The sequence below is a fragment of the Salvia splendens genome, chromosome 14 (assembly GCF_004379255.2).
Source record: "Salvia splendens isolate huo1 chromosome 14, SspV2, whole genome shotgun sequence".
Taxonomy (NCBI): Eukaryota; Viridiplantae; Streptophyta; class Magnoliopsida; order Lamiales; family Lamiaceae; genus Salvia; species Salvia splendens.
Window position 1 is genome coordinate 4,122,686 of NC_056045.1, and position 16,157 is coordinate 4,138,842.

General features: G+C 33.9%; 1 pseudogene; it reads left to right on the forward strand.

Annotated features, from left to right (window-relative positions):
- Positions 1-3,757: 3,757 nt before the first annotated feature.
- On the forward strand, positions 3,758-13,586 carry LOC121764042 (annotated as a pseudogene).
- The last annotated feature ends 2,571 nt before the right edge of the window (positions 13,587-16,157 follow it).

Here is a 16,157-nt window from a genome sequence, read left to right on the forward strand (position 1 = left end):
TGAAAAATGGGAAGTGTTAATAAAATAAAATAAAAATTATTGCAAAGTGGGTATAATTTAAAAGGGATGTTGGTCTCTATGAGGCTTTTTTTTATCATACTTGACACAATCAAATCAACGTGGTTTTCAATGTAACTTTTTATCCTACATGTTATGAACTTAAAAAGTGGTTTAAAGTATCATAAAACGTATCACGGTTGCCTATATAAAATAAGATTTTGATAAAAATATCATATTTGAGTGAGTTTGGGAAATACCAAACAAAATGCAAAGTTTGTGATGTTATAGACCAATTTAAAAGTTCATGGGAAATACCAAATTTTAGGCAAAGTTCATGGTTTTAGAGACTAATTTCCCAATTTAAAATTAATAGCTTGTTTATTTGAAGAAAAAGGTAGTGTTGACAAAATAAAAAGCAATGCTAATGGGAAAGACAGAGAAAAATTATAGCCCTAACAGGATTCGAACCTACACCTCTAAATGGAAGGCTAAATTCTGAGCCACTAGCAGTCTAGCACTAACACATGCATATAAGCTTTGTGTGAACCTAATATATACAAAAGTTGGGGGTTCCATGGGACCCCAGGCACCACATAGGTCCGCCTCTGGTGATATATACATCAATTGTTATTGTATGGAAAATTTTCAAAATAAATTGAGCTATTTATATCTATTGTCATTGTATAGATATTTTTTCTAAAAATAAAAGTATTGAAGCTATTTCTTGTCGCGGTTCTGAGATTCCAAAGATAGATATTGTAGCCTAGCTAGTTTTCGATTATGCTTTCTTAGAGCATCCGCAGAGGTGCTCGCTGGGACGGACGGCGTCCGTGCCGCTGCCGCGGCACCGCTGTCGCTGCTGCTGCTACACTCCCACCGCTGGCACGGCGCTACTCGATGCATCGAGCACGTCCGTGCCGCTTAGCAGGCTGACGTAGTGCGTTCTGATTGGCCAACAGCAAAGCCGTTGGCATTTTCGATTTTACTTTTTTTCAAAAAAACAAATTTAATTTAAAAAATCAATTTGAAATAAAAAAAAATTTCCCCACTTCCCAATAAATTATATCCGTTTTCTCCCCACTTTTAATTTATTTTTCAATTTTTTTCCCAAAATTCACATTTTTATCTTTAAATACCCCATTTTCACACCAAAAATTCACACCACACTACACAATTCTCATCTAAATTCTCTCATCTTCTCTTATCAATTCTCAATCTTTCACTCTTATAAAAAAATGTCCGGCTCCGACGATTACCCCATCAACTCCCGCGGTTCAGCTCACAACCATTCCCTAGTCTGGAAACGCAATTTTCGGCCCCTCCTCAAATCCAAGGTTCTCAAGTTCCGGGTGGCTAACGGCCTTACCCGGTGGACGACCAAGATGCCCCCGATGGGCGATACGGGTGGGCACCCGAACCCAGATCGGGAGGGAGCGGCGGCTCTCAAACTCCTCCTCTTCCTACTCCTACTCCTCTTGGTGTCCGCACCACGTACACTCTGGCGGAGATGGATCAATTATTCAAAGCCTATTTGATTATTTTCGAAGATCCGGAGATAGGCACGAGCCAAAGCAGGGATAGATTTTGGTGGCGCGTCTCTCGCCGGTACAATGAAAACCGCCCGGCTGGAACCATCGAGCGCAATGAGAGTATGGTGTGCAATGCCATATTCAGAGCCAACGAAGAAATCCAAAAGTTCCAGGGGTATTACCTCCAGGAAGAGCGGTCGGCGGGGAGCGGCAGGAGCGAGCTCGACATCATCAGTGCCGCCTTGGCAACCTTCCAATCCCTAAATTACAAACCGTTCAAGTACCTCAGCGCTTGGCAAAAGGTGCGTGTGCATCCGAAGTATAGGGGAGACGTATCATCATCCTCCAGCTCCTCCAGCAAACGGTCAAGGTCGGTATCCCTATCCGATGCCGGCGAGGATGAGGTGGCTAGCCAGCTTGCCGGACCTAACTTGGATAGCCCCGAAGCCGGCCCGAGCAGTTCCCAACGCCGACCGCAAGGAAGGAAGAAGGCGACTGCCAACCGCAGTCGCGCCGCAACTCCATCCGCCCCCGCTTCCTTTGTGCCACCTCAACCCTCCACCAACTCGTTGTGGACCCTTTTGGCCCAACTCAATTTGGCTGATAGGTCAAATATGACCCACGAGCAACTTGATTCACATTTGGCAAGGATACGGGGTCTCCGAAGAACATTGGAGATAGGACCAGAGGAATAGTCTTCCACGAGGATATTTTTTAGCATTTAATTATGTATTTTTTATTTTTTAGGATTTTAATTATGTATTTTTATTTTTAGGATTTTAATTATGTAATTTTTAATTTTTAGTATTTTAATTATGTAATTTTTAATTTTTTTTTAATTTGTAATAGTATTCCGAATATTTTTAATGCATTTTAATATTGCGGAAATGTTTTTATTTAAATTGAATAATAGAATGGTGGGACCCTTGAGCATGTCCTTGCCGGAGAGCATGGATGTGGGTGTTGTACTCTTGCCTAAGAGCAGGGAGTAAAAAAGTACTCCCTCCGTCCCCCAAAATTCGTCACCATTTGACTCGGCACGGGTTTTAAGAAATATAATAGAAAGTGGGTTAAAAAAGTTGGTGGCATGTGAGTCCTACTTTTATATATTAGTTTTATAATAAAATGTGAGTGTGAATGAGTTAGTGGAATGTAGGGTCCACTACCAAAAGTGGTAAAAGTGAAAGGTGACAAATTTTTAGGGACAGATGAAAAAAGAAATAGGTGATAAATTTTCAGGGACGGAGGGAGTAATAAAAGTGGCTCCGGGACCATATCCGCGCTCTTGCCAAAGAGCACGGATGGGGATGCTATTAGATGAATGGATATTATATGACAAGAACTATGATATCTGAAGAAACAAGAATTTTTGTTTTACATAAATATATATGCGTAACTAGTTTTTAAACTACATATTGTATATTAATTAATTTTCTTATCCCTACTTTGTAACTAAAGCTAGAATGGCCTTTTGGTTCTTGAAAGGATGAATAACATCATTCATATTATAATAATCTAGACTGTATACACATTATTATTGGAGAATCTTTAGAGCATCCACAGCGACCAAGGTCCGTCCGTCCGTGCCGCTGGCAAGGACGTCCCTGTCTATCGCTGCGCTCTTGCCGCTGGCACGGACTTGCTCTTAGCAAAGAGCACGTCTGTGCTAGCGAGCAGGGCGATGTGGCACATTTTTATTGGTCGTTGGCATTTTCTTTTTCTTTTTTTTTTAAATCGAAAATAATACCAAAAATTAAAAAAAATATTTTCAGATTCCCAAAAATATATTTTTTTAATTTTTTAAAAAAAATTAAAAAAAAATAATCCCAAAATCATCTATAAATACACACATTCATCATCTATTTGGGCAAAATTCGGCCACGAGTAGTGGGTTTTTTTATTTTATGAATTTAATTATGTAATTTTTAATTTTTAGGATTTAATTTATGTAATTTTTAATTTTTAAGACTTTAACTATGAAATTTTTAATTTTTAGGATTTTAATTATGTAATTTTTAGTTTTTTTAGTAAGTAGTAATAGTATTTTGGGCATTTTTAATGTATTTTAATATTGTGGAAATGTTTTTATTTAAATTGGATAATAGAATGGTGGGACCTTTGAGCATGTCCTTGCGGAATAACACGGATGTGGGTGTTGTGCACTTGTTTAAGAGCAGGGAGTAAAAGTGGATCCGAGCCTACATCCATGCTCGTTGACAAGAACACGAATGTGGATGCTCTTAGGTAGACTTCAAAGTACTGCACTGTTTGGCATGACCAAAGTACTATTGAACAAGTGTGAAGTCATAATTTTATTTCAGTTTGTTTCTGTGTTTTTCTATATTTTTTTCTTCAATTAATATATTTAAAAAAGTTAAAATGGTTGGGCTGTTGATATTATATTGCAGAGGTGTCAATTTGTGGTTGGGCTGTGGGAAGGGCTGTTGACGTGGCAAAAAGAATTGTGGCTGGGCTGATGCTACTGTATGAACCATGAAGAGTATCACCTCATAAACAATTACAATTGGGAATAATATTTTTACTCATTTAAAAAATTTATCCCTAATCTAGCCCAACAAATTTATCACTATTTTTGTTTTAATAAAAGTTATTAAAAGTAGTATTACAAATATTTTAAAAAAACTAATGCTAGGCGATATTAGGATATGGGGAAGATATAGTTTTTGTTTAGCCAATAAATAGATTTAGTACCAATTTAAATGTAAATAAATTTAAATTAGTAAATAAGCGACATATTCACATGACATAACGACATCATTTTACAATTGGATTTTTATTGTCATTATTTTATAAAACATGTTGGCAATTGAAACTAAAAATATAACATATAACTGTCTCACATCGGTGTCAAGAGAAAACTGAAACTAGTATATAAGTCTCATGGACCCTTCCTCCTATCACCAATTGGTTTTAGGATAGAACCCATGGATTTCTATCATGGTATCAGAGCGGGTCACCGACTGTGGGTCAAATCTAACTGACCCAGCAGTATATCTGGGCCGAAACTGAAAAAATGACTGACCCAACAGTATATCTGGACTTAAAAATTGGGCCAAGTGGTCCAACTGATCAAAAAAAAATTGGGCCGATTGTCCAATTGATTAGAAAAAAGTCCAACCCCTCCAAGGTTCACCTTGAAGGGTTTGAGGGAGAGTGTTGGCAATTGAAACTAAAAATATAACATATAACTGTCACACATCGGTGTCAAGAGAAAACTGAAACTAGTATATAAGTCTCATGAGCCCCTCCTCCTATCACCAATTGGTTTTAGGATGGAACCCATGGATTTCTATCAAAACACATAAGTCAACTGATGCTGCCCATCTTGTGTCAACATCAATTTTATAGATTCGAAACACATTCGATAGACTGTCGCAACTGCGTAGGAGCCGCGACCGTTGTGTTGGCTGACAAATGACGGGCAAGTGGGCGGTGGAAAGTGCATGGTTTCGTTGCGATCTATCACATACTATGTGTTAGTACATCAACAACTATCTATTTCATCCATCCAAAAAAAGTAGTCTTATTTGTGACAAATACGAGTTTTAATGTGAAATTGGTCCGAAAAAATTAAGGAATTGTGAGATTGTTGATGAAATGAATTAGATTTGGGTGGTATTTATAGATTTAGAAATTAACAATAAATAAATAAAAGTGGGGAGCGGGGGGAGCCCAATCGCCCCTCCACACCCAAGGCGTCTCTCCCGCCGCCCACCCACAACCCGTGGCCACCCGCGCCCCTCCGCCACCACGTCGCAGCATCACAACCCGATGCTCTTACTACGGCCTTACTGTCTGACGATTAATAAAATAAATAATTAACATTACATAGTAATTAGAGCTATTGGATTTTTTTGGAATTGGATTGGTTTAGTAGGTTACTAGGAATTAAAAAGCCCGACGCATTTACAACTATAGGTTCGTAGGTTATATATCTCCCCAACATGTTTACAACTATATTTTTTCCCATTCTTGCAATTATTGGTTGAGTTATGGAATTTTATGATTATTAATTTCTTGAGGCTTGTTTTGTGAAATGAAAGGAAAAACTATATGGGACACATTCAGCCATACGACAGGTTTTTAATGTTTATATTATATGGTTGGTGATAAAATGCAAACTTTAATTATTGTATAAATTCGAAACTGTGATTTGGACTATTTAAAAATGTCAATAGATAGACAAAATATTAGCAACAAAAAATGTCAACACAGTTTCAACATAATGTCAACACAGCATCAACAGTTGGCACTCTGTTGACATTTTCTGTTGCTATTATTTTGTCATCTGTTGATATTTTCTAACGGTTATGATGATAGTTTGGAGTTTGTACAATATTTAGAGTTTGCATCTGATTACATCCCTATATTAATATGCTAATAAATTAAAAATTAGACTCACATTGTCCCACAATAAGAATCTTATTTTGTCATTTCCGTTCGTCCCATAATAAGAGTCATGTATCACTTAAACTATATATGGTAAGTAGTATTTTTATAGTTAGTATTTTTATTATATCAAAACATGTATAACATTTTTATTATTTATGTTGGCTCTTTTTTTTGTTTGGAACATAGGATACTACTGCTAATAAAAAGTAGCCAACCAACATGAGCACTAAAGATACACAATTTTGACAATAGCTGACACACCTTATTCTATTTTTCAAATTTTCGAAAATAACTCACGAAAAATGATCAAATTTCATAACATTTAAGTAGACTTACATAATAAAATGGCATTTTTTTCCCATTCTTGCAATTATTGATTGAGTTATGGAGTTTGAAGATAAAATTTATTTTGTGACATGAAAGTATGAGGGCGCTGCATTTGAAGGGGGAAAAGGAAAAAGTATATGGGACACATTTAGCCACACGCCAGGTTTTGTCAATTCCACTTTAATATTTAATCTTTATATTATAGGAGTACGTAATAAATAAATAAACTAAAGGTCATTTATGGTCCTAAGCATATGACGATTTTACGATTTTGATCCAAAACATTATCTTTTAAATTATTGTATCCTGAATAAATAAAAACGGTCCGGATTTAGTCCACTTTAGATGGAGCCGTCAAATTTTTAACGGTCAACCCAAAACTAAGTGAATTTTGATTGGATTAACAACTTTTAATTAGAATATGAAGTAGGAGACCCCTCAATTTTCTTTTAATACTATAACCTAACATTTGTTATTGTTTTATTATAAAAAGACTAAAAGCCATTTGTGGTCCTAAGTATTCTAATTAAAAGTTGTTAATCCAGCCAAAATTCAATTAATTGTGGGTTTGACCGTTAAAATTTGACGGCTCCATCCAAAATGGACTAAATTCGGACCGTTTTCATTTGTTCAGCATGCAATAATTCAAAAGATAATGTTTTAGACTAAAATCGTAAAATCGTCATATGTTTAGGACCACAAATGACCTTAAGTCTACTAAATAAATATAAAGAAATTATAGTATGGATTGGCCCCCACTTGATCAGTGTTTGATTTTTAAATATTTTTCTAAAGAAATTATAGTATGAATCGTTATATGTTTAGGACTACCCAGGGGAAAAGAGTATAACGTGGATATGCATATTAGGGCATCCACTATAGGGGAGGCGCGCCGGCAGCCTCCAATCCGTCGCCGCCCCGCCGATCTATAGTGCATGGAGCGTCCACCCCGAGGCGGACGCCATTTTTGGGGCGGAAGGCCCTCCGGCGATAAGGGTGCGAGGACGCGCCGGTCACACCTTGCCGCCCCTATAGGCGCGCCGGCCGCCCCCAATAAATTATTTTTTTTTATAATTATTTTCGAAAATTGTATTATAAATACCACTCCTCCACAACCCATTTACACCCTTTTCAAACCACTCTCCATTAATTCACTCTCTACACTTTTACTCTCAAAAAATGCACGGTGGGAGACGACGAATCACCCGTTTCCAATACAACGAATATTCGATCTCAATTACCTCGTTTTCTAATTATTTACATTCCGATAATTTTAATTATAATTGATTTAAAATAAACGAAAAAAAAATGAAAAGTGGTTAAAAATTTTGGGGCTATTGGAAGTGTACACCTTATAGCTGCGGACAAAATAAATGGGGCTGTGGACAAAAAGAGGCGGGGCTATGGAAGTGTCCGCGATATAGTGGATGCACCTATATCCCTAAATTCTAACTGGGCGGAATGATATGTTTTTAGTTGTGAATATTTAAGGCCTGAAAAATCAATTAAAATTGATTTAATTCTGAAAAATTGTTGCCATTCACTGAAATTAAAAGTTTGCAGGTAAAATATCAGACGGAACCAACGGTGACGTGGCTACAAATTTCTACAATCTTTATAAAAAGGTTTTGTTACCCTTATCTTCTTCCTTCAAGAAAATTTATAGAGGGTATTTCCTCTCGTAAATGAGATGAATATGATTAGATCATTCGGATAATTTAATTTTTTAAATTTAAAATGATTTATTATAGAGCATAATAAATTGAGGATTGTTACTAAAATGCAAAATTTGGAATAATTATGACTATGGAAAATACATAAAATTGAAAATGACGCGCGTCCGAATATTATTATCGAGTTATATCCATCTTGCATGAATAAATATTTGATTGTTTGATGTGTTAATTTGATTTGGCAGGATGATGTCAAATTGGTAAAGAATTTAGGAGTTGATGCTTTGAGAATGTCCATCTCTTGGCCTCGAATATTACCTCGTAAGAATAAGTAAATTACTAGATATTGATATTTTGATTACGTAGCTTATATATTGTGAAATGTTAGAGTTAATTTTTATAATAAACTGAAGCATTTACACACAAAAACTCTTATCAGGTGGGAAGCTAAGTGGTGGAATCAACAAAGGAGTAGCCTTTTACAACAACGTCTTCAATGAGCTCATAGCAAATGGTTATGGTAAACATTTTCGAAAAATCTTTATTCTTCAAAGTTTAATCCCCAACTTTATAGAAAAATAAAATCTTACTATTATAACTCAACTTTTGATCTCATGCATAATTATATATAGCCTGATTTTTAAAAAATTACAAAAATAGCTTGACTTGCATTTGTAAAACTTTCAATCTTATTTATGTCCTTTTCTTAAAGGTATAACCCCATTCATTTGTGACACTATTTCATTGGGACGTTCCTCAAGCACTAGAAGATGAGTATGGAGGATTCCTAAGTCCACTCATTATGTAAGTCAATCTATGCATACATACATAATCATTGATCATTAGCAAAATAAAACGATAGCAGTACTAACATAGTTATGGTTTTGGGTTTTTCAGAGATGATTTTAGAGATTTGGCAGAAGTTTGTTTCAAAGAATTTGGTGATCGGATTAAGCATTGGATAACAGTAAACGAGGCATATATTTTCTCTCTAAATGGATACGATGGAGGGTTGTACGGACGATACGCGCCAGGGAGAGGCTCCTCTTGCCCTCAAGGCGACTCTGCAAACCGAACCTTACATTGCCGCTCATGAACACACAGTATAAATTTATAATTACAGAAAATAAGTGTGACAAATATTGCAATATATACGTAATTATAATATTTTTTCATAATAATAATGAGAATACAATATAAATATTTTTTATCTTAAAACAAGTGATAAAAGTGATGCATAATTAAAACCTGAAGTTTCTTGATTTTAAAATGCTCCATGAATCCAATGTTTTATCTGTGTTAACAAAAACATCTCCATCCGATATCTGTGACACAAATTTGCCCAAAAAAGAAGTTAGTATAAAATCTTGAAAACGATGCATATCACATATGTATATTACTCCATATATATGGTATTGAAAATATATAGGAGTAAGAAAGACATACTTGATGGAGAGATTGTTTGGAATTGAGGCTTTGAACTATGAATTGAGTGAGAAGAAGAGACAACAACTGCTTCTTTGCAAAGTAAACAAAGCAGAAACAGGAAAACTAACAAACATTGCAAAGCCATATGTATAATTTTGGGCATTGGGAGTGGAGATATGAGCTGCATAATTTCTGTATAATAATTTCAATCCTATGAAATCGAATGACCCTTTCAACATTGAGCTTTCCTCCTTTGTAAAATTTGGCAACTGATTTTTTACAATGGAACGCATTACTGCTGGATAATCTCCTTCTACTATTGGATTCTAAACCTACATTTACATTAATTATCAAATATGTTCCACATTTACAATATCGATCAAATTAATTATATACAAGTAGTTTACTCACCATCCATACATAAATTCAAGGGCTCTTTCGGCAGCTTTGATATCGAATAAGGTACAAACCAGTTGGATAATAGTGTTATGCCGATTTCTCCCTTTTGAGTCGCCTACCACGATTAATATCAATATAAATAAAAATAATTAATGAAGTTTAAATACTTTATGCATGCAAATGATGAAATCAAACCTGGTATTTGTGTTGTATAGTTTGAAAGTGTAGCATGAGAGAGATGCAAATGATGAATGTTAGATGAATGCTAGATGAATGTTAGATCTAGAATTTTATATTTGTATACATTGATTTTCATTTTACATTGTATATATTGATTATTTTAAAATTATTATGCAAATTTTTTATGTAACAGTCCTTTTATATTTGAGGCATTTTAATATATATTAATTTATGGTTATGTATTTAAGTTAACATTCTATATAAGTGATTAAGCGTATGTTGATATCTAAAGAAAAATTTTAATATTTAAATTATCAAAAAATATAAATAATTAAAGGTTGAAATAGGCAACTCAAAAGGGAGAAATAGGCACAACACAAGTATCCAACTGGATTGTACCTTATTCGAGCATCGATCTGTATATCAAAGCTGCACAACGAGCCCTTGCTTTTATGTATGGATGGTGAGTTACCTCTCACACATTTACAATGAAAAAAAATATTTTATCCGTCCATAATTAAAAGTCTTTTTCTATTTTTCTATGTTCACAAAAATTAATTCCTTTCTATTTTTGGTAATATGGCCCATCATTTTTTCTCTTTATTTTTTCTTTCTTTCTTACAAGTATATATTTATCCACCTACAATTAAAAATATTTAACTTTTTTATTTTCTATTTTATTAATTTTTAAAATTTGTATCATACACTACTAATAAGATTATTGATAGTGAACGGTATGAAATACTATATGTTTGAAGATTATAGGCTAATATTATATTTTTACTATTCTCCTTTTCTATTACTTTGATATTGGGAATAATAATAAATTTATTTAGCTTTCAAGTATTTTAGATGTGAAAATTGCCTAAGATTTATACTGGAATTATATAACATAATATGTGATTTTTCACGACCATTTGAAATGATGCCATTTGCTTAGAAAGTGGGCCGGGTCAATTTTTAAAAAACATAGTACCACTAAATTTATGGGTATGTCAATATCAATAGGGTGGTCTATTTTTAAAATACTAGGAAAAACTCTGTTAAGGAAACTAATAATTCTAGCCTAAATCGACAAGTAATTACAAAATCCATAATTTAACTTATAAGTTATAACTAGTTTAAAATCTGCAGTTGTAGGATTTCATTCTCACTAAAGACATGTTGAATATATATGTTTTTTTTCTCTTATTTTTTTGAAGAGAATATATATTTCTCCCAGTAATATAATTCATATCTTATTTAAGTTGATTTCAATTCAGTAATTTTATTTGATATTGTAAATGTGGAATTAATTCATTTACGCCTGTTTGTAGGTTTATGAATCCAATAGTATATGGAGATTATTCCAGCAATAATGCGTTCCATTGTAAAAAATCGATTGCCAAAATTTACAGAGGAGGAAAGCTTAATGCTGAAAGGGTCATTGATTTCATAGGATTTAAACTATTATACAGCAAATTATGCAAGTATATATGTAGTAAGTATGGTTCATCTTTCTTGTAAGTCGTTATCATTTTTTAAATATTAATTCTATTCATATATATGTAGTAAGTATTTTTATTATTATTTATTTGTATTTTTGCAATGATTTCACAGCGGATATTGACGGTGTACCAATTGGTGATCCGGTAAGTCATAACATTGTTTTTATGGGAGTCGCCTTTACATATTGGTTTTAGTGATAAAGCAAGATCTAAAAAAATTACTCATACTTAATTGAATATTTAGTTTTGCGTTAATTTGGTCGGTGATGGATGATTTGGCTATTTTGGTTTGCACTCTAATGACTTATCGTGGTATGATATAACAGAATAAAGGTGAAACATAATGAAATTATGGTACGATATAATAGAATATAGATGAAACATTAAAGAAATTATTAGAATGAAGATTGTGAATGAAATAATAATTTCTTGCCTTTTTCATTTTATCTCCTCCATTTCATCTTATATTCATTATACTAAGCAAATGAATATTATGGAGTAAGAATCACTATTTTATTTCTTCTCTTATGTATTCGATTCATATCAAGAAGGGATTAAGAGCATCCCACATCGGAGAGCAGGCTCCGTTCGTCCGTCCGTGCGCTCTTGCGCTGGCACGGACGTGCTCTTAGCTAAGAGCACGTCCGTGCCAACGAGCAGGGCGACGTAACACGTTTCTATTGGCCGTTGGCATTTTCTTTTTCTTTTTTTTAAAGTAAAAAATAATACCAAAAATTAAAAAAAATATATTTTTTCGGATTTCCAAAAATATACAGATTTTATTACCATTTTTTTGAATTTTTTTTAAAAAAATTTAATCCCAAAATTATAGTATATAAATACACACATTCATCATCCATTTGAGCGAAATTCGGCCACGAGTAGTGAGTTTTTTTAATTTTATGAATTTAATTATGTAATTTTTAATTTTTAGGATTTAAATTATGTAATTTTTAATTTTTAAGACTTTAATTATGTAATTTTTAATTTCTAGGATTTTAATTATGTAAATTGTAATTTTTTTGTAATTTGTAATATTATTTAGATTATTTTTAATGAATTTTAATTTTGTGGAAATGTTTTTATTTAAATTGAATAATGGAGTGGTGGGGTCCTTGTGCTCGTCCTTGCGGAAGAGCACGGATGTGGGTGTTGTGCTCTTGCCTAAGAGGAGGGGAGTAAAAGTGGGGCACGGATGTGGATGCTCTAACAACCAACCCAATTGGAACAATTGTTAATCTTCCTAAAATTTTCGTGGATTACATACTCCCTCCGTCCGGCATTAGGAGTCTCGGTTGATCATTTTCATCTGTTCGGCATTAGGAGTCCCGGTTAGACATTTCCATAGAAGGTGAAATAAAAATATTATAAAATAAAACACTAAAAAGCACAAGTAAAAACACATCCAAAGAATAAAACAAATAATAATGCAAATGGGTCTCACCTTCCATTATCACATACTCCAATTATTACACCCAACTCAACTGGGGCTCCTAATGCTTGAGGGAGAGGTAGTACTATATATCTTATCAATTTTATCTATCTCATCTACAAATGAACAATTCTTTTTTTGATTATTGTTAGTTCAACACTACATATGTAGTTAGCGTATTCTATGTCTACCCACAAGGACTTCATGATATTCTACTCTACACCAAGCAAAATTACAACATTACAAAAACTATTTACGTAACAGAAACAGGTATTTGTAAATATTCTTTAATTTATTATTACTATATAGTAGTAAATGTTATTTTTTAAACATATTTTTATTATTTTATTTTTAGGTATAGGTGACTTTTACAATAGTAGTACAGAAGACCAACAACGAATTGATTTTTACTATGGTCATATTAGAGCTGTTCAACAAGCCATTGAGTAAGTACTTCTTTACATTCATATAGTATTATTGTGAAATAATAGACCTATATATATACAACAATTGTTATTAATCAGTAATTTTATTTCTTTATGACAGGAAGGGTGTAAATGTAAAAGGCTTTTTTGCATGGTCATTTTTGGACAATTTTGAATGGGCGTTGGGTTACACGATTCGATTTGGGTTTTACTATGTGGATTACGAGAATGAGCTTAAAAGAATTCCTAAAAGATATGCTTTATGGTTTAAGAATTTCCTCAACTACAAGTAAAAATGTACTTGTGTGCTTGTATTGGTCTGTAGTAGTAGTAGAGTGATTAATGTTTGAGTCAAAATTACATATTTGAATTTATTTTGATATAATCTTTAAATTTTATATTTAATTTATTTACCAATATGTTATTTGACAATGCAACTCTGTATTGTATTTTTATATATGAAGTAACAAATTTTATTGTAGTTCTTTTATACTCATATTTGTAGTATGATACTACTAGCTAGCTGTAAAACGAATCTAGTCAAAATTAATAATAAAGATACACAATTATGTCTAATAGGCGTGTACACGGTACACCCTTATCCTAGTAAAGCCTATCAAGATAAAAATTAAGTACTGTATTATAAATTTATCGCACTTTTAATATATTGTGTAGATTATTTAGGAAAAGTCTCTATTATCTCAAAAAAAATACTATAAATTATTATGTCAAAATTCTAAATTAAAAAATTGGAATATACAGTCTATTGAAATAAATTTCTAGATCGTCCTTAATATGATTAAAATAGAAAATGCTAACGTCACAGCTTTAAAAAAATGGATTATACCTGCTGATTTTTGGGTCAATTTTATGGATGCACTAATCAACCTATTATCCACTTGGGAGCATATATATGTAAATGATGATTTACCCAAGAAACTCAAATTAAGAAAATGAAATTTCAAAAGTTTTATAGAGAATTACTTCATATATTAATGACCGGCTCTTTTTGATAATAGACTAAAATGTGATTTCTACTTTCGTTCCATTCATTTTATTGATGTAACGAAATGGAATAGTCATGTGATGAGATAGAGGAGATAATAGTAGAATAAAAATACCCAAAAAATTGTCATTCCAATCTTATCTCCATTCTCTATTCATTACATTCCATTATATCATGATTGACTCTATTAATGACTTAAAACTTCATCCAAATATTAAGAGAGAGAGAATCATAAATTGGTGTAAAGGTGGAAGACTATTATATAGTGCTAATTGAGAATTGTGCGTAATAAAGATGCCTATTTAAAATTGTGAGCAATAAAGATGTCCTAAATAGGAAACCGATTAATTTATGACATAATTAAAATACATAGGTCATTATTATTGAAACAGAGGTGTATTATTTATTCAAAAAAAGAGGCATCGAAATTATTAACAGAATTTTTAATGATAGCATAAAAATTATTAGCTATAAAACAACTTATAATTGGTGTAGTTTGTGTTGGTCAAAGAAGCAAGCAATATAGATGCATATAACGAGCTGTCAAAGTTGAATATTGTGGAATACAGCAGGCTTGCTTTTCAATGGGACAAACCGTCTTTCCAAATTTGTTTACCCACGTAATTATACTTAGATGAACATTTTTTTTAATTGTTAGAGCAACCACATTCGTGCTCTTGCCAAAGAGTACGGATGTAGGCCCGAACCCACTTTTACTCTCTGCTCTTAGGCAATAGCACAACACTCACATCCATACTCTCCCGCAAGGACACACTCAAGGGTCCCACTATTCTATTATTCAATTTAAATAAAAACATTTCCACAATATTAAAATGCATTAAAAATAACCTAAATAATATTACAAATTACAAAAAAAATAAAAATTACATAATTAAAATCCTAAAAATTAAAAATTACATAATTAAATTCATAATATTAAAAAAACCCACTACTCGTGGCCGAATTTCGCTCAAATGTGTTTGATTAGGTCTTCTTGTAGCTCAACGTGGGTTCAGGTATCGCGCATTGTGTGCCTTATTTCGATCCTCTCACCCACCGTCGTATGCACACATCGGCGTGGGGGAGACCTCGCGGTTGAGCTTTCGGCTTCATCCTCGTCGTAAAAGCTAGCCGCCCTCGGTCCTTCGTCGCCTATAATCATGTTATGCAAGATAATACACGTGTACATGATGTCGGCGATATTTTTCACGTACCATAGCCGAGACGGGGCCTTCAAATGTTGAATCGGGCTTGAAGGACCCCAAAATCTCTATCGACGTCTTTACGAGCGGACTCTTGATGCTGCGCAAAAAGAACCCGTCTCGGGTCTTGCGGGTTGCTGAGCGTCTTCACGAAAGTCGACCACCTTGGGTAGATACCATCGGTGAGATGGTAACCCATGTGGTATGTATTCCGTTGACGGTGTAGTCGATCGTCGGTGCTACACCATTCAACACATCATTGAAGAGTGGTGAAGAATAGAACACGTTCAAGTCGTTGTTGGATCCGGCAATACCGAAATATGCATGTCAAATCCATAGGCGGTAGTCGGCGACCGCTTCAAGGATAAGTGTTGGGTCGCCGCCTTTGTGGCCGCTTAAGTGTTGCCCCCTCCAAGCAGTCGGGCAATTCTTCCACCTCCAATACATGCAGTCAATGCTGCCAAGCATACCGGAAAACCATGGACTGTTTCGTGAAGACGAAGCAACCGTTGGCAATCATCGGTGGTGGGTGCCCGAAGGAATTCATCCCTGAAAGTTGAACGAACGCCCTCGCAAAAATTTTAAGGCAAAGGATTCCAGTGGACTCACCGACATGCAAATACTAGTCGAAGAGGTCAGTCGTTTGCCCCAGTAGC